The following is a 19,706-nucleotide window of genomic DNA, read 5'->3' on the forward strand; positions in this document are numbered from 1 at the left end:
GTAGGGATCTGTCTCTTGTTTTTGTTTGTTTGTTTTTTAAGATAAAGGGTAAAAGGGCGTCGGTGCCCTTCCTTGCCATGATTTCCACTCCGTGACACCGGGACATGCTACTTCTAGAAATCTGAGAGAGATCTACAGTTCTCGGTACGGCTCCCGTGCCAAGAGCGGTCAAACACCCCTCCGAGAGCCGTTCCTGTGCCTCACAGATAAGGTGAAAAGATGACTCTCATTCTGCCCTAAAACCACGTATGAGTGACAATTCAGTGGAAGTGACAGATCATAGCGCTCCTCAGGGCCCTATAAATTTCAGCTCTCTTGGTTCCCTTCTTGAGACCCACGTCAGCCCGCACTGTGGTGACATATGTGGAGCTGGCTACCCGGGGGATGCACCCCTCTTATTCCCAGCTTGGGTTCAAGGACGAGCTCCGTCCAGTGGAGGTGGAATTCTTTACTGGCATCTGTGAGGAGTCTAGTCAGGCGCTCACTGCCGTGGGCTGAAACGTGACCCCCCCCCCCAAAAAAAGAAAGATGCATTGAAATCCCGTGAGTGTGACCTTATTTGGAAAGAAGATCTGGGCAGATACGATCGAGTCATTAGGGTGGGCTCTTGTCCTCCACGACTGGTGTCCTCGGAAGAAGAGAAGAGACGCCGTCAGGGAGAAAATGGCCATGTGACGGGGGAGGCAGAGTTGGGGGTGATGCGTCACCCGTGAGACGAGGGATACCAAGGGCTGCGGGTCACCACAAGAAGCTAAACGGAAGAGCACACAACAGGTTCTCTCCTAGAGCCTCTGGGGGGCGCACACCCCACAACACCTCGATTTGAGACATCTGTTTTCCAGAACCCTGAGAGAATAAATTTCCGTTGTGTCTTGTCACCTGGTTTGTGAGACTTTGTCATCACGGCCCTGGGACTCTAATATACTCACCAATCCAATTTCCTCTTCTTGGGCACAGAGAAAGAAGGAGACCATTTTCCAGCCCCTTTTTCAGTAGGGCTGGGGTTTGGGCCAAAAGGATATACACCCCATCGGTGCTGACACTGCTTTCCGGGTGCTCTCTGTGAAGACAGCAGGGCCACGAGACGGAAGGGGACGCCAGCCGAAGGTCGCTGCTTCAGAACTCGGCCAGGAGAGGCATCAGACGTGCACTGAACCACGACACGAGCACGCAAGAAACTTCTGCCGAGGGGCGCCTGGGGGTGCTCAGTCGGTTGAGCGTTTGACTTTGGCTCAGGTCATGATCTCACCGTCAGTCCGTTCGAGCCCTGTGTCGGGCTCAGTGCTGGCAGCTCAGAGCCTGGGGCCTGCTTCACATGCTCCGTCCCTCTCTCTGCCCCTCTCCCTCTCTCAAAAATAAATAAACATTTAAAAAAAAGAAAGAAACAAACAAACTTCTGTTGAGGCTTTGTAAAGCCCAGGATTTCTCCTCTTACGTATTTATTTCTCTCCCGCAACGTTGTATAGATGCCAGAACTTTCCATGCTGTAATGCAGTGCTGCTGTAAGTTAGCAGCCATAAGTTAAAGAGTGATGCGTGTGCCCTTGGTGAACTACTCAAGTAGCGGAAAGTTGATACAAGAGACCGGAAGAGGGGCGCCTGGGTGGCGCAGTCGGTTAAGCGTCCGACTTTAGCCAGGTCACGATCTCGCGGTCCGTGAGTTCGAGCCCTGCGTCAGGCTCTGGGCTGATGGCTCAGAGCCTGGAGCCTGTTTCCGTATCTGTGTCTCCCTCTCTCTCTGCCCCTCCCCCGTTCATGCTCTGTCTCTCTCTGTCCCAAAAATAAATAAACGTTGAAAAAAAAAATTAAAAAAAAAAAAAGAGACCGGAAGAACGGGGACAAGCCGTGTAACGGCACGTTACCCGGTAAACACTCACCGGGGAGACCCAGGGACACAGCCCGGGCAGGACTCAGTCCGCAGCTACAGGAGAGGCGGCTAGAAATGCCAGAGCATTCGTGTGTGGGCTGACCACGCATTATGACGGGGCGGTGAGTTCAGGAAAGAATTAGTCGACATGGGTAGATACGCGATGTGTCAGATACAGTGAACTATTAGATGCTGAGTATGTGGGGAGTCGTCGTAAAATTCTTCCACCTTTTCTGCATGTTGGAAAAATTCCCTAGCCAAAAAAAAAGAAAAAAGAAGATTGAAGAGAGGAGAAAATTAGCCAGCTGGCAAGTGAAACGAAAGAGGCTAGAGAGAATCCAGAAATTCAAGGGACTGCAGGTTTGAGCGCTAACTCGTGCCAAGCCCTAAAACACGAGAGCTGGAGCCTAACAAGGTTTTGAGAAACAAAAATCTCAGGAAAAGGTCTAAGTTGAATACAGTGGCTTGAGTGAAAGGTCAGATTCAAGACTGATCTTAATCTATGATTGTAATTAATCTATGATTCAGACACAGAGTCCGAAGAGAAAAAAACAAAGGATGAAGGCAACAAAAGGAAGCACCTTTGGGGTGCACACAAGGCTTGGTCGTTGACAAGCTAACAGACTAGCAGTAACCCAGAAAAGTCAACTGAACGATCGGCATCATTTCTTGCCAAAGAAACCATGAGCCGTTTTTTTTCGTAAATCTTTTACTGTGCAGGACTTAAGGAAAAAATCCTCGCGTCTCTGACCTTTCCCCTGTCACAGGCTGGATTTGGCAATTCTAGAGACCTCAACCTGCAGATCCTCTGCGGTCACTCCAGGCGTGGCCTGCAGAATCGCAGGGAGGAAGGAGTCCCCAGGGGGACGAACCCTAGAGGGCAGGAGAAGGGAGGGCCTCCCGGGAGGGCACAGAGACCCCGCCCAAGACACCTCTGTCCCAAGGTGGGCAGTGTCCCCAGCGTCCTCTCTGTGCGACATCATCCGGGTCCTGATGCGCCGGACGCTGTGTGTCTCTCGCCCGGTCCCCTCCGGTGATCCCATGGCTACCCCGTCCTTGAGTTCGAGGCGGACAACTTGTAGTTTTAGTTCACCATTTGCCCAGACAAGAGGATCGCATCTGGGCCTGATGGAAAGTGGCGGTCTCTCCTCTGGGGAGGGGCTTAGTGTGTTCCACACGAGGGGCCGGATTGTGACAAGAGGCTGGATGGGTGCCGTCCCGTCCCACGTCCTCTCTAGGAACCAAGGACGCCGGGGTTTCCAGGCTTCCTTCGCGACGGGGTCAGAGCCACACGAAGGCTCCGGCCGATGCACCACCGGCAAAAACAACGGGCGCCCTTTCTAGGCCTGGACAGAAGGCACACAGCCTCCCACGCTCTTTCTGTCCCCGTCCTGGTGAACAGAGAGGGCAGGTGCGTCACAGGAGGGCGACGCTGCCTGGAGGAGAGAGGCCCCGAATGTCTGGGCCTGGGTCCGACCGCTCTGTGGGCAAACCGAAAACCTCCTCGGGGTTGACGCGCTTCTATTTCGGCCGGTGTAGACGCTGCACCGTCGCCTCTCCCGCGGAGCCTGGCTGAGTAGCCTACCCTCGAAACGTGCCTGTGGTGGCCGCTCTCTGTGGCCCCCGAACTCCCCCTCGGCCCCAGACCCACAGGTTGTCACGCACTCAGCTCAGGAGGCAGGTATCAGCACCGCCTGTCCCTAGACGTGAATCGTGGGGCTCAGGGAATCACGATGCTTCCATTTCCTACTCTGCCCTTAGGGACCAGAGTGGTGGGCCCAAGACTGGAGCCCAGATGCACCTCACTATGGTCATACCACCCTCTGTCTCCAAGGACCATCCTGACCGTGCCCTTGTGACCCCCGTGTAAGCCGGGCTCCCTCGCCCTCAGCGTGTGGGGCAGTGACTTACGGCTCCTTCTGGCCGCTCACACGATTGAACAGAACAAATACTTCACATAAACGCCTCTTGTTATGTGCATTTGTGCCATTTTTGACATGGCTCTCTGGCAACGAGCCAATTTCCCAGTGAGTAAAATATTCGACATTGTAAAAGATGAGTTATAGAATCCCTAGAAAACGGTCTTGCAAATCTTGGGAAGGCCGGGAAGCGTGTGAGCAGGAACCTGGAAGGCACCCAGCCGGAGCAGGGCCGTAGTTGATGAATTAAATCCATGATGGTCTCAAATGAGCCTTGATCTTTTACACTGAAAGCCTCTTGCAAATGCCAGGCCCATGTTGCCTGAGGGAATAGGTCCCTGCACCCGTAAATTCAATAAACTGGTTTTGCATTCTGTGTAGACACTTCAGACATCAACGGTGTGGGATTCACCGCCTATTCCTGTCACCAGGCACCTTTTAGGTATGTGTACCTAATTTTGAGAAAGCAAAATTCAACCTCTTGCTCCCCCCAAATAAATTAATTTGTTAGTTACCAATAAATAAAGCGAGAGGGAAAGAGGAAGGAAAAGAACCCAGTGGAGTATCTGCGGGTTTTAGTTCTGATCCTACACCTGTAAAGAAGGAGGAGGGAGAGGGGAAGGGGACGTGAGCAGAGAGATGAGAATATGCATTTTCGTGTCGCCCTGGAATGAGCTCTGGAGTGTCAGGGGTCCTTACTGCCATCTGATCCGACTACTCCCTAATCTACCCTCACACAGAGCTCCTGGCGGCCCCGTGGACGTACCGGAAGCCAACTCTTGAACATGAAGTTGAGCAGGCGTTCCTGTAGGCTAGAAAAAGGAATCACTCAAAGGAGCGTTTGTTGGAATTTTGTTGAAAGAGCAAAATGCTAGGTAATCAAGTGATGGAAGTAGCCCGCCAGGCATGGTGAGAGCCCTCCTTGTAAAAGGCTATTTATAGAATCGTGATTCTGAAGGGGGTCCCTCCTCCTATGAGTAAGAAAACGAGCCGGCAGGCTGGGGTCACTCACCAAGGACACAGCACCGTGAGCGCCTGGGCCAGTGGAGGGAGAAGCCTGATTTTCCGAGTCCCGGTCTGGCTGCTATAAAGAGTTCTAGGCTTCTCTTGAGCAGAAACTGCTAAATATATAGGTGAAAAGCCTAAAAAGTAAAATTTAGGTGTCTCTAAGGCAATGGAAAATGAGAAAAATGGTCAGATGAGAGGCAGAGGAACATGGGGAGAAATGGCAGGCATATCTAAAGGCGTTCTAGCTAAACAAAGACCTACTATCTCTGATGACCATGTTCTGGAAACTTCACGGCTCCACCTGTCTCTGGGACCATATGATTACCCCCCTGGCTTCCCGTCTCTATGTGAGAGGAAGCACATCTAATACACCTGTTGGAAATATTCTGTCTTGAATGAATGATACATGAAAACGCCTGGATATTTATAGGGAATATTGTTTTGGAAGTTAGGCTCTATTCTTGTAATGAACACAGTGATATTTCTTTCAATTTAGGATGGAAAAGTTTTCAATATCTTTGATAAATGCCATTCAAACGTATGTAAGAACAAAACTTCTGGCAGGACGCTTTGTCAGATTTTCCCCCTCCCCATAAGACCAAGCGTTCCGGGGCTCTCTAAGCAAGGCAGCTAGGTGCCTACCTCTCCAACCTACCTGTGCCTTCCAGACTGGTTTGCCAAGGAAAGGATTCTAGCACCTTAGAAATGTATCTGGAAGTCAGCTCTGACAATTTGTCTCTTTTGGTAGCCGTAGTGCTCCGTGTCCTTGCTGAGTTAGACCAGAAGCCTACTCTGGACTGGTTTCAGCTCCTGCCTGGAGTCCTTCGTCCGTGCCGGCCTTCCAGACCTGGCTCTCCTGGCTTTCTAGACCTTTCTATGAGCCATGGAGTACGTATCCACTACCGTTTCTGTCTGACTCCATCTCAAATGACCAGTTTCCTTCCGATGCCATGAAATAGTGTGCCAGATACAGAAATTGGTATCGAGACAGTTTATAAACAACAGACTAGAGAAATAATGGAAATTAAGAACTGAGAGGCAGCCAGGGGGCTCAGTAGGTTGAGCATCCGACGCTTGATTTCTTCCCAGGTCATGATTTCACAGGTTCGTGGGTTCAAGCCCTGAGTCAGGCTCTGCACTGACAGCATGGAGCCTGCTTGGGATTCTCTCTCTCTCTCTCTCTCTCTGCCCCTCTCCCTGCTAACGTGCTCACTCTGTCTCTCAGAATAAATAAGTAAACTTCAAAATTTAGCAAAAAAAAAAAAAAAATTAGGAATTGGAATTTGGGTCTGTCATGGTCAGGTAATGAATAGGCCGCTCGTTTTACAAGTGGCACGTCAGCACATCATAGAGCACCTACAATTGTAGTTATCTAGAATGAAATGTGCATTGCGGCTAAGACTTGGGGAGACACAGTGGTCATGGCCACAGGGCATTTGAGAGCATGAGGGGCTCAGGCCCTCACAGGCTGCCTGACTGCTTATAATGGTGCCAGTTCGTCTCACTTACGAAAAGGGAAAGAGCGGTCCAAATGCATAAATATTTTGGTCAAGACATGGGCTGAGCACCAAGGATTTTAAATGACTATTCTGGAAGAATCATTGACCCAGTGCAGCTGCAGGGATGTGTCAGCTAAAAACCAACACACTGTAATCTTTCAGGTGCCTAGTTCACCATGCACTGAATTTATGCTGATGTCAGATCTCTTAGGCAGAAGTTTCCCAGTTAACTAGGAAAATATGAGGCCCTGAGAACTGGAACGAGGGCACACACGAGGATACGGGCTACTCAGAGCATCTCCCACCTTTTCCCTTCCCCAGGCCCCTATGCCAGCCAAAGTGTGTCCTCCTACTCACATAGGGGGCTATTCCCGCCTAAATTGAAAATACCAGGAACACCTCACCGGAGAGAGGTTCGACACCTCAGGGCAAGGGGAAGACACCGTGTCTTATGGGCCAACATTGCGGGTTGTCTACAGGACCCTATTCGTTTGTCTACTGTTTGTCTACTGTTTGTCTATTAGTTTGTCTACTGTTTGTCTATAGGACCTATAGCAAGAGTCGGGTCCCAATAAGCTCCAGGGCAGGATTCCCCTGAACAAAAATTCTAGAAGGGAATTAACACAGAGTTAACACAATCGCAATAAATTGCCAGCTTATCCTCTGAGAGGCTTAGGCTATCAGCCAGCAACTACTGTCCACTGGCCAAGACTACCTGCTGCCTGGTTATGTAAATAAAGTTTTATTGGAACACAGCCACGAGTATGTGTTTACATATAGCCTGACCACTTGCAGACGGAAACGGCAGAGCGGAGTGGTTGTGACAGAGCTCACATGGCCCGCAGAACCTAAAATGCTTCCTCTCCAGCTCTTTCTTCACGGAAAGAACTGTGTTTGGTTTAGACCAAGAACAGAAGAGCATAATTGTATATCAGGCCGTGTTTATCCCATGGGTGTAATAACTAGACCTCTAGTTTCAAGGCGCTATCTGGAGCCAGTGGGGTGTCCCTGATTGGTTAACCAGTTGTTTTCGAAGCCTGGGACCTAATTGCACCCCATCTAAAATAAAGCTAAGACGCTGGAATTTTCTTAGGGAAACGTAGAAGAAGTCAAAGACTTGGGGTACAGGATTGTTGACAAGGATATACCATATGCAACCTGCCCATCCACTACTGAACTACGGCCCTTTTGGAGGGCCTCAAACCACGTTCTCCACCAAGGCTTTGAGGCAGTCACAAGTCAGGCAAGTACCAGAATCCCTGAAAATGACCTTAGTGGTTATTCGCCACAGTGTGCGGGACCCTCGGAGGAAGAGACCCGATTGTGTCTTATTGAAAAGGTGACCAAAATCTTTCATTGTAGATGAGGCTTTTCATGATCTCGGGGACAATATGATCTCCTCTATAAATTTCATGCAATTCGCTCTTCTAGCCAATGAGGGCTGGCCCAACAAGCAGAAGGAAAATGTGATTACTGGGCACCGAGAGAGGCCACACGGACCCAGCAACGAGAGCATCCTTCACTAAAGCTGGCGTGAACGTTGCTACTTTTGAGTGTGTGATCAATCTGCCAGCAACGAAGATAAGCCATGAGCTTGTGACCTAGCACATTCTAGGGGATCAGTCAGTGAATTCTTTCTCATGGAAAAGGTAGAGTCTTGTCTTCAGTTGACTAAATACTTAATCTGGATAAGCACGTGCTTGCCCCTTTATCACTATCTGTAAATGACTGGACCTTCCGTACATCATCAGGGGCCACTGAAGTTTCTTTCTTGAGGATCTCCAACCATTGGTAAGGATAATTATTTCATGGCTTTATTATTATTTTTTTCTTTCTTTCTTAAGATCTTCCAAAGAACAAAGAGAAGTTTTACTTATTTTAAAAATATAGACTTGACGTGCCTGGGTGGCCCGGTTGGTCAAGCATCCGACTCTTTATCTTGCCTCAAGTCATGATCTCACGGTTCTTGAGTTCGAGCCCCTCCTTGGGCTCCATGCTGACAGTGAGGACCCTGCTTGGGACTATCTCTCTCTGCCTCTCTCTCTGTCCCTCCCCTGTTCAAAATAAATAGAGAAACTTTAAAAAAGAATATGTATAAAAATATATAGACTCAAACGCATCCTAATTACCATATGGGTCCACTGGACCTTTTACAAATCTAAAATGCAATTTGGAAACTTAGTCATTTTATTTTTCTTACTTTCCGAAACATGTTATTGTTTTATCATCCTAGGAATTATTTTGTCACTTCTTATTGAATATTCCAAAACAAGGCCAAACCCCCCCAAAACAAAGACAATTATCAAAAAACAAAGATAAAGAAATCAATAAAAAGACAGAATCATCTAGAAGGGTGATGCAAAGGTGAAACAAATTGTCATCCTTCCATTTTATTTTATTTTTTTTAAATTTTTCAAAGAATTGCACCATCGTTCAAGAAGTAATAAAATACAACAGAGACACCACCTTTATCGTCGGCTTATAGCTTTCACTGAAAGTAATCGGTAATTCAGAAGTGTCCATTTTCGCCACTAATGAATGTCAAAGACATAAAGGGCCCGAGATTTTACCACATTTACGAGCTACCAAGTTGGCTTACTGAGGTTCCACGGCTGCCGGCAGAAGGTGCGAGACACCGAGGCCAAGCTAGCACTGGTCCCTCCAGCTCCTCACATCCCGTGGGGGCCTCGGGGAAGACCCGACCCAGCTGCACACAGCTTAGGGTGGGAGACCCCACCGACCGCACACGGCTCGGTCAGGGCATTTGCATCAGGGTTTAGGAAACCCAAGCTTTGGGAAACTGAGTCTTTTATAATAGGTTACGAGCAAACCCACCTCTGGTCCCAAAGTGAAACATCCCCTCGATCGGCCTGGACAGTAAAGACACCTGTCCTTTCCTTTGAGAGGAAGAGGCATTTCTGTCTTTCAAGGCCATTCACGATAAAAACACCCTTGAAAAGATAGACGGAAAGAAAGACGGGCAGCGTCTTCGCTCACAAGCCTCGAAGAAGCCCGACCGACGCGTGGAAAATATCTTCCATTGATGGCAAAGAGGAATTGGCTGAAGCAGACATTTCACGGTCTTTAAGCAAAGCAGCGAATGAGAGCCAAACCCGGGGGCGGGGCCCTCACCACTGCCGTCCCGGTGCGTCTGCTGCGAGGGACACGTTCTGTACCGGCCGGCACCGTCCCCTAGAGCAGCCAGTAGCCACACAGAGCCGTGGGCACTTCAGGTTTGGCTAGTGCATCCAAGGAATTGCACTTGTACTGTATTTCGTCTCACGTGCTTTGACCGTCAAGAGCCATACGTAACGAGCGGCTCCGCTCTGGACTCTGATGTGGATTATGCCGTGGACTGTACAAGTGAAATCTCATATTAGCAGGTTTCAGAGGGAAATGTGGAATTGTTACCAACAGGAAGACTTCCTCCCTCTAGGCCGTATGCCAACAGCCTGGGCCACCTCGCTTTGTCAAAAAGACATGTGACAGTATTCTTTATTTAAAAAAATTTTTTTTTTAACGTTTTATTTATTTTTGAGAGACAGAGACAGAGAATGAGCAAGGGAGGGACAGAGAGAGAGAGGGAGACACAGAATCGGAATCAGGCTCCAGGCTCTAAGCTATCAGCACAGAACCCGATGCGGGGCTCGAACTCACAAACTGTGAGATCATGACCTGAGCCGTAGTCAGTCACCTAAGCGACTGAGCCACCCAGGCGCCCGTGACAGTATTCTTTCCTACTTTTTGATATGTGCGTGCCAAAATGTACTTGGGGAGAAAAGGCAGGCTACGTTTAAATTCTTATTAAAATGTTTAGTAAAATTGGTTTCCCCATCCCTTTACTCTTAACTTCTGTAGACTTTTTTCTGACTTAAAGATAACAAAAAGTTCCATTGGGGTCAGACACGCAAATGACAGTGGCCGCTTTTCCTGGCACATAGGGGGTTTAACACCGTCCTGGTGGGCTCCATAACCTGTCTTCAACCAAAAAATTGTACTCCGGAGAGAGAGAGAGAACGTAATGGGTTGATGTCAACGGGATTCCCCAGCAATACCACAGCCCCCATTCCCAGTCCGTGTGGTTCTAGAACCCCAGGGGGGATGGGAGTGGCCCCTTATTGGCACATTTGGTGATAAACTCAGAAGCATCTGATTCCTCACTCTGTGACTCTAGGTTCTGCTGAGTTCAAGGTTTTAGTACCCACGGGAGGCATGTTTCCACAAGGAAAACCGGTAACATTTGGGAGGAATTTGTAGCCAGGCCATGTAGGGCTCCTTGTAACGCTGGATGACCCAGCCCCGATCTGCGGTGCTGTGTTGGCTGAATGTTTGATTCAGGGTATCGATCCGGTATCCTCACAGAGAATTCCTTTTCTGCTTATATCAGGTAGAGTTGTTCTCTGCTGCTTTTAACTGGGGACTGTGACTGATGTAATCTCCTAAATAAAGCTCCCAGCCGTTTCCCCCGCTTAGCGCTGCCTGGTAAGAGAAGCAACTAGAAACGACAACGAGAATATTTATGCGTTTACAATATATCATATCCTGCCTGTCTGTCGAAAGCACCTCTTTTTAAAAACCTGGGCTCTACTCTGGATTTTGCGTTTTCCATATTTATTTTACGCCGGGCATCCCTGTCCACATTTATCTGTCTTCACTGAAAGCCATGGAATGCTTTTCTCCTGCTTTCCTTCTAAGCCCCTTCCTTGTGCTTGTACCTTTCAAATCAATCCCCCTAATCAATTGATTATATAAACAGAGTTTTAAATTCTCCCTGTGTACATTGATTTCTTTTTTTCAATCTTCTACCTATCGATCAAACCATTCGATCAATTGAATAAAGTAACAGCATCATCTGGCATATTCCACACTTGGGCACTTCTGTTTGAAGGAGAAGAATGCAGATGTTTGTTTTTATTCTCTAAATGATCACAACCTTAAATGCCGCGTCGGATACGCACATCGATAAACCTTACGAAAGCAGTCCTGTCTCTTTTCTTGGCTCTCTCCGGGGCTCTGAGACCCAACCGGCCTGAAAACCAAATGAAAATAGTTTGCTATTTACACAGGGCCTTTCGTTTTCTAAGTAGCAGGCTTCATCTTTAACCTTTTATCTGCCCGTAACGGCTCTGCCCGCACCGTGCTTCGCACTTGAATTTTTGTCCCATTGTACCGTGAGCTCTTTGAGATACTCAGTGTATGATATGGAGTGAGTGGTGTACAGGAAGGAGAGGGAGAATAATGGAGGGAGGTAGTGTGGGAAGGGGAAGGCATTTGTCACGAGAAATCTATGGCATCTATACGGATAAGCCCCATCTGAGAGCGTGCGAGGGCTCTAATGCTATTGAACTGTGAGCTCTTACTGTTGGATCCTACTGTTTTCATTAATGCTGCTGTGCCCTTCTCTCACATGGCACTCCCCTAAAAAGTACCGGACAAATATTAAGAGAATGCTGGCTGGAGGGGATTCCTATTATTAGCCCCTGTCTTATTCTAGTCCTGGCTCCAGTTTCTCCAAAGAATGTGGGTCAAGAATTTGCTGGAATCTGAAATGGCCACGACGAATGCCTATCGAATAGCATGGCCACTCGGCGGACAGAGTCGGTCGGGACCCACGGAGGCCTCTTCATGTTAACACTCAGGTGTGGGTTAGTCCAGCAAGAGGAGTCGTCGATCCCAAGCCGCCTCTGGAGATTCCTGGGTTGAATTTCAAATGCTCAGTCAACAGTGAGTGCCTAAGAAAGAGTCAATTGCCAGTGTTCCAGGAAAAAAAAAAAAAAAAAAAGACTTTAAAATCCCTGACTTCTCTGAACTTATATTCTGTGGAAGAAGAAGAGGGCCAATAAACAAAATAGTACACAAAATCTACGTAATATTTGACGCTGAGCATTTCTACAGAGTGAAGGAAAGCAGGGAAGGGTGTCAGGAAGGGTGTGCACGCCTGTGTTCGGGGAGTGGCTTCAATGGAGTACGAGACAGCTATGGATTTCATGTTGCCTTCTGTTGTATTCTACGTGAAAGACCCCACCCTTGTCACACGCAATATGGCAGCTTAGAGGGAGGACCCCTGTTCACTCATTCAGCAAAGATGTGTTGGGCTCCTGCTACGTTCCACAATGGGCCAGGTGCGGCATATAGTAAAAGGAAAAAGGTCCAGGCTCTGTTATCAAGGAAGTCCGTCTCACGAGGGGAGAGGCATGCAGACAGATAAGGTGGTGTCCCCTGCTCCCTGTGGACATCTGCAGGGGGGAGAGGGGTGAAGACGACCGGCCCCTGACAAAATCGCCAAGCTCTGCTCACCTGCAGGGTGGTTGGAGATTGTTCTAGGCTACCTCAGGGACCCAGGGGGTTTCGTAGTTACTCTAGAGCAATCTTTTCCAAACTTCAGGCCTTGATCCAGTGGGCCATGAAATCGGTTCACCGAGCACCCGAAGTCTTGCAAAATGAAATACAATAGAGCATAAGAGAAAGAAATAGAAAGAGAAGACGTTAGTGTGGGTCGGAGGAGTGTGTGTGCATGTGAGAAACTTTGATTTGCATCCATGTGCAATGGGTAACACTGTCACGTTTTTCTTTTTCTTGTGTTTAAATGTTGATTTGTTTTGAGAGAGAGAGAGAGAGAGCGTGAGAAGGGGAGGGGCAGAGAGAGAGGGAGAGAGAATCCCAAGCAGGCTCTGCACTTAGGGCAGAGCTCGATGTGGGCCTTCAACCCAACACCCTGGGGTCAGGACCTGCGCCTCAATCAAGGGTCGGAGGCTCAACCAACTGAGCCACGCAGGTGCCCCCAAAATGTCACACGTTTCTTACTCTGGGTCCCCGTCAAAATGAGTTTATATTGGGGACTACGAACTTAGAAATTCTCAAGGAGGCAGTCGGGGCGTCAGAGACCCGCTCAGTCTTCCGTGAGGCCTGTTGCCAGAAAACAGCAGGAACAGCTGGGGCCGCGTGGGAAGCCCCCCACCCCTCTTGGCTTCCCAGGCCCCGTTCCACCCGGGATGCGGCGCAGTGCACGGCTTCACCCCAGGACCCCCTCCAGGCTGGCCCCGGGGGTCTCTCACCCCCAAAAGGCGCTTTTTGCCACTGGCTCAGTGCAGTCGGGACAAAGCTTGTCTCTCTGAGTAACCTTAGGTCCTTTTCCTGCTAGACCCGGGTTACCGAGCAAAGGGTGATGTATTCCGACACCGAGGAGGGTGGCATCCTTTACCTTGTTAACTCGCAGAGCTCCCTTCCGTTTGGTGGCCTTGTGGACCCCGGAGAAAACCCTGAGTGCCGGTTACTTAACCTGGCTTGAACCTCTGCTCCCGTTTGGACATCGTATGGCTTTGAGCAAAGCAGTCAAGCTCTCTGGCCCCGCAATTGTTTTATCTTGTGATGCGGTTAATGGTAACGCGCGCGTGAGATCTTTAGGAAGATGTTAAAAGATAACGTCTACAAATCGCGTGGTACAGCGCCTGGCAAACAGCAGACACACTAATTTAAGTCTCCATGGAGCTATTTAGGGTGCGTTTTCTTACCGAAATAGTATAGTGAGAGCCTTGCAAAAAACTCAGATTTGAGATAAAAGGGAGCCAGGAACACCAACTGTTCTGGACAGCGCCCGTCGGTACCCTTCAGCACGAAGGTGATACTTGCAGAGAGGACGCTCAGCTGGAGTTAAAACTGATTTGAACAAGTCAAGTCCAGCAGGCGAACCAGCACAGACGCCGCCGCGAGCTGGCAGAGTCGGTTTTCACCACAGTGTCCAAGCGGCTGTGACGTGAGGAGGAGAGGGGAGCGGTCCCTCCACCAGCTCCCCGCGGGTTCCGGGAGGAGGTTAAGCGCCTTTCCCCTTTCTGGGGCTTCGGCAGCAGGAAGTGTTTAGGCCACATTCCCGCTGGCCGTCGTCCCTGGACGTAGACTGGCCCTGGCCTCCCACTGGCCTACGCGAATCCCCACGCTGCACCCGCCGAAGGGCTCGGGTCAGTTACCCCACGGCCCCTCTTCCTGGGGCCAGATGCCCGGGGTGGCTGGGGAGGGGGGAGGGGCACAACGAAAAGACAGCCGGTGACTCTCAAGGGACTTACCCAAGGACACACAGCATGTGGGTGGCAGCACGGGACGTGAATCACTTCCCGATTCCTCGCCAGGGACTCCCAGGTGGGACTCTTCGAGACCCGGACAAATATCAAGGTCAGAAATCCTTCCGGGATCCTCTCCTCTGTTGCCATCATTGGCCCAATGAAAGGCTCTCCAGCAAAATCCGGGAAGTCGGCATTTCCTTGACATGCCCTGCTCGGCTCTTGCCACGTTTCCTTTCCGCGACCAGTCCCTTTCTTGAAAGACCCCTTTCTCGCACCTTCTCCTGGAGGGCTGTTCCCCCTCTTTCCTCCTCAGGCCCCTGGTCACTACTTCTCCTCTCCAGGAAGTCTGCCTTCACCCTCCCCGGTTGGAAGGGGGACTCGTCCTTCGCGCTGGCAGAGCCCCTTGCCTCCACCATATCCTTGACCCAACGGCGTCCAGTATTCCTGTCGTGTGGCCTGCCTCCTCCACCGTGCGATGGTCTCCCTGAGAACTGGGTCACATCCCGTTTCCCTCGAGTCCCCACCGCCTGACTCCCGTGCCAAGCACGTAGGAGGCAGTGAGGAAATGATTGCCGAGGAAACGAATTAAGGTAGCCCGTGCTCCTCCGTCGGTGAGTGTACTTAATACATAACTTAAGTCAGACCCGATCGTCAGAGGGGTGTTAAAAGCGCAGGGCAGAAGAGCTGTTTTCCCAATATCGCATATCATCTTGACCCCGATAAACTCTGAGATTTGTTCTGAGTCTGTGGCTCCCTGATTTCCAGCGGAGCGGGAGCTGAGCTTTCCCACTTATTTAATGTGATGGAATCGGGTTTCTCAACATTCCTAATAGAACCCAAGACTCTCTAGACTTCATTAGCTTACCGAGTCGGTCAGAATGTTATAAATTATGGAAACACAAGGCCAGGCGATTTCTTCCCCGGTGGCATAAATTATGTAATATTATGTCTGTAATGCGCACTGCTGAAAGTTCAAAACATTTTTTGCAGTTTTGTACTTTTAATATAGAATATCACATGTACAAAGGGTACGCATACTACATATTATTTAAGTATACCAGGAAAAACAAACAAACAAACAAAAAAACACCTGTGCTTGAGAAATAGCCAGTGCGATGTTTGGGAATAGAACTCTGACTGACCCAGGATCTCGCGGTTCGTGAGTTCAAGCCCTGTGTTGGGCTCTGCGCTGACAGTGTGGAGCTTCCTTGGGATTCTCTCTCTCTCCCTCCCTCGGCCCCTCCCCTACTCGTGCTCCCTCTCTCTCCCTGTTATGAAAAAAAGAAAAAGTCTGAAAACCTTTAAGAAATCTGACCCATAATTTTGAAGCATCCGGTTGGCACTTCCTGTGACAAACTCAATCTTCCTGATCCATTGTATTTTTGATTCCCTTCTTTCCTTCATAAGCTTGTTATCTGCTGTCTGTCTCCCTGGTTGGTATATATCATTTAGATGACACTGCCTAAGTTGATTATACTGTTTGTATCATTCTGCAGCTTAGCTTTTGTCACTCGACATTGTGTATTTCTTAAATTACTTTTCATATTTATTTTTGAGAGAGAGAGAAACAGAACATGAGTGGGGGAGGGGCAGAGAGAGAGGGAGACACAGAATCCGAAGCAGGCTCCAGGCTCCGAGCTGTCAGCACAGAGCTCGACACGGGGCTCGAACCCACAGACCATGAGATCATGACCTGAGCCAAAGTCGGACCCTTAACCTACCGAGCCACCCAGGCGCCCGTAGACAGTGTTTTTCAACTTCCTTTGTGTTGATGTGTGTAGCTGAGGTTCATTCAGATGCAATGATGTACGCGTATTCCTATTTTGTGACTATCTCATGGTGCAATTATGCACTATTCTGTTAGTGCTTGTGTCAACATCTTTGTTCATGCTTTCTTGGATCATGAGTAAGTGTTTCTAGGATGCGTCCCTAGACTAGAAGTTGCCTTGTTTAGCTTTCTAGAAAGTTCAGTAAGCCTTCTAGTGTGATTGGGCCAGCCTACCCCTCATCAGCTGATCGAGAGATGTCCCTGCTCCACAGCCCCCCAGATACTCGGTTTTGTTACAACTGTTTTATTTTCACCACGGTTTTACTCTGCACTCCCTCCGTCACCCGTGGATGAAGCCAGCCCATTGCTGTGTCATGGAAGGAGAATGTGACCCGGTCATGACAGCGGCTGTGGGCCTGAGGCCTCTGTGCCCTTCTCCCACTGACTTTTATAGGTGGGAAGATACGTGTTTGCTTGAGGCAGGCATGAGTTTACCAGCTGTCTCTCACTAGAAATGTGACCTTGGCACATCCCATACTCTTCCTAAAAATGAGAAGCTATAAAATGAGAACAATAACTCCTACCCTGTGCGATTATTGTGAGGAGGAAATGAGACGCCATAGGTTGGGCACATGGTAGTTACTATTTCTGGGTGTCACAGTATTTCGTATGTCCCTCACCTTTACCCCGTTCTCCTAACTCAGGACCAGTTGCTCTGATGATAGTGGTTGGGTGTCCAGACCACACCTTAAAATGGTTTAACATCTACCAAAATGTCCCCAGTTTGGAGCTTTGACAACTCCACCTCAAGCTGGGAACTCTTCCTAAAGTTGACCTTTCTTGTCCAACGGAATCTCAAGTAGCTGTCAGTGTCTCACCAAGCTGTCAGGACACAGACCAGAGGAAAGTGTCCTGGAAAGAAGGGAAGGGCCGGTGACCCAGGAGGTAAAGTGGTGTCCTGGGCCTTGTCTAGTGGAAACATGGGCGAGGTCCCCCTCCCAGGAGGCCCTGATGTGAGCAAAGCCAGGACTGGTCAAGGCCAAGCATCATGGGGGTGGTGGACAAATGGCAAAACCTAGTAGGTCACACTAAGGTGAAGGCAGAAGCAGACAGGGGTCAGATGTGGAGTCAACACAATGGAGACGGCAAATCCGTCGTGGGGCTAGCTTGAGAATCTGAGGCGAAGAAAACTGTCCCTCACAGTCAGCAGAGGCTGACAAGGGATAAGACGAAAGTCAGCCAGGAAATATTCTTTCGAATTTCAGCTGTGTGTCAAGTGCCTTCCAAGCCCTGAGGGTATGAGAACAGTCTTGAACCCCCCCCACCCCAGGTCTTAGGAGGTAGAGTGAAGATCAAATGCCAAGCAAACATTGGCGGAGCATAAAGCGTAGATGCCCAACCACATAAAGCAGACAAAAGATAGTGCAGGATCCTGTGAATGTGTCGAAGAGAGGCGGCCCATCTAGTGTAGCCCTGTGTAAGGATGAGCAGGAGGAAGTCACGTGTTGTAGAACATTCCAGGAAGCAGCTGTTAGGCAGTAGGCACGGGAAAGGAATCAAAAACAGTCAAGTGTGAGTAGAGAGAAGGCGGCAAAAGGGAGCATAACGATCGACGAGGCTGAGAGGGGGCCAAAGCCACATCGCACCGCACCCTGGCAGGTACAAATGTCTGGGCTTTGTTCAAAGAGGCGGAAAAGCACAGGTGATTTGGAAGCAGAGAAGTCTCACGCGGGGCCTGTATGCCTGCTAACATCCAGGGAGGCCCTTTGAAAGGCTATTGTAGCTGTACAAGTGATTCTGGATGGTAACCAGGATGTGGTGGAAACACGGGGAGAAATTATGCTAAAATTTCAGACAGTTCGGGAAAGTTCTTATGAATGCAGATCATATGACGTTGCTACCGAACCATTGGTTTATTCTTGCTGTATCTTTAAATGGGGAGATTTAAATTACTAATGCTTATGTGTTTCCATCAAATCTTCTCTATTTTTAAGCATATCTGGCCAAAAATGGAGAAGAAACAGAGTGGTAAAGAAAGTGTCATGGGCCTGGTTGGGAGAACAAAGTTTTTCAGTCCTGACTGTGTCATTAATTTTCTGTATAACTTCACTTAACATCTTGTGGGCTGGCTTTTCTTTCTAAAATGATGGGATTTGAATACAGTTTTGCTTTGTTTTTCAAATGCCTTGCAAATATAAAATTAAATAGTGGCTTAGAAATATCGTTTGCTGGGGCTCCTGGATGGCTCAGTAGGTTAAGTGTCCGACTTTGGCTCAGGTCATGATCTCACGGCTCCTGAGTTCAAGCCCCACATCGGGCTCTCTACTGTGGGTGCAGAGCTCTCTTGGAATCCTCTGTTCTCCTGCCCCCACACTCTGCTTCTCTGCCTCTCATGTTCTCTGTCAAAAAAAAAAAAAAAAAAAGAGTGGAAGGAAGAAAGAAAGAAAGGAAATGAAAGAAAGAGAAAAAGGAAGGAAGGAAGGAATAGAAAGAAAGAAAGAAAGAAAGAGGAAGGAAGGAGGAAAGAAAATGAAGAAAGAAAGAAAGAAAGAAGAAAGAAGATTGCGCAGAAGAAAACGAGAGGACTGAATAACGCCCCCATGAGCCCATCAACTGCCCCACGCAATAAAGCCACACAGAAGCAGAAGCATCAAGTACATCAAGACAGAACCAGCTACAACACCACTCAAGCAGCAACTGACCCGCCCCCTCATCGTCCGCCCCCTTCCCTCTCCCCCTGGCCTCCTCCCCCCCACCCCTCCGCCCCCGAAAAGCCCCCTCCAAGAGGAGAAAAAGAGACCCACATACCTCCGCAACCAGGAAAAGAAAGACGACTGGAAAGAAAAAAAAGAAGAAAGAAAGAAAGAAGAGAGAAAGAAAGAAGCGAGCTTATTTGACTTTCCCAAGTTTCAGGAGATGGTAAGAGGTAGAAAAATGCATCTGTGTCCAGGTTTTGTGCATTTGTCGCACGCCTTGATGACTGAGCTGGTAGAGAAGGGACTCACCTCCCTCCTGAAGAAAACACACCTCACACACACACACACTTGTACAAACCTGTGTTTGTGCTCCACCCAGATTCATGTGTCCACCTCCGCCCCGTCTCCAGTGTCAGGTGGGGCCTCTGGGAAGGGAGGGGTCATGCGGTGGAGCCCGATGACAGAGGCTCTCTGCCCCCCACCCCCATGGAGGATAAAGCAGGCAGATGGCAGTCTCCCCCAGACCCCACCAGGCTGGCGCCCCATCTCGGAATTCCAGACTTGTGAGACAATAGGTTTGTTATTTAGGCCACCTAAAGTCCATGGTGTTCGTTACAGCAGCCCAGGCTAACAGAGGCAGGCACACGCACACACACACACACAGACACACACACACACACACCCTAAAATGTGACAATAAATGTAGGCAATTTTCTTTCAGTCCACAATTAGCTCTAAGAGTCAAGGTGTGTGAGCGGTTCCAGGGGATGCGTCTCTATGGAGACAAACCTTCTGCATCTCAACTTGAACTGACTGTATCCTCCAATTGTCTCTGTCACTGGCGTGGGCTCCTCAGACACCTGTCCTAGGCTCCACCTAAGACATCAGGCATT

Source organism: Lynx canadensis, chromosome A3 (genome assembly GCF_007474595.2).
Source record: "Lynx canadensis isolate LIC74 chromosome A3, mLynCan4.pri.v2, whole genome shotgun sequence".
Classification (NCBI taxonomy): domain Eukaryota; kingdom Metazoa; phylum Chordata; class Mammalia; order Carnivora; family Felidae; genus Lynx; species Lynx canadensis.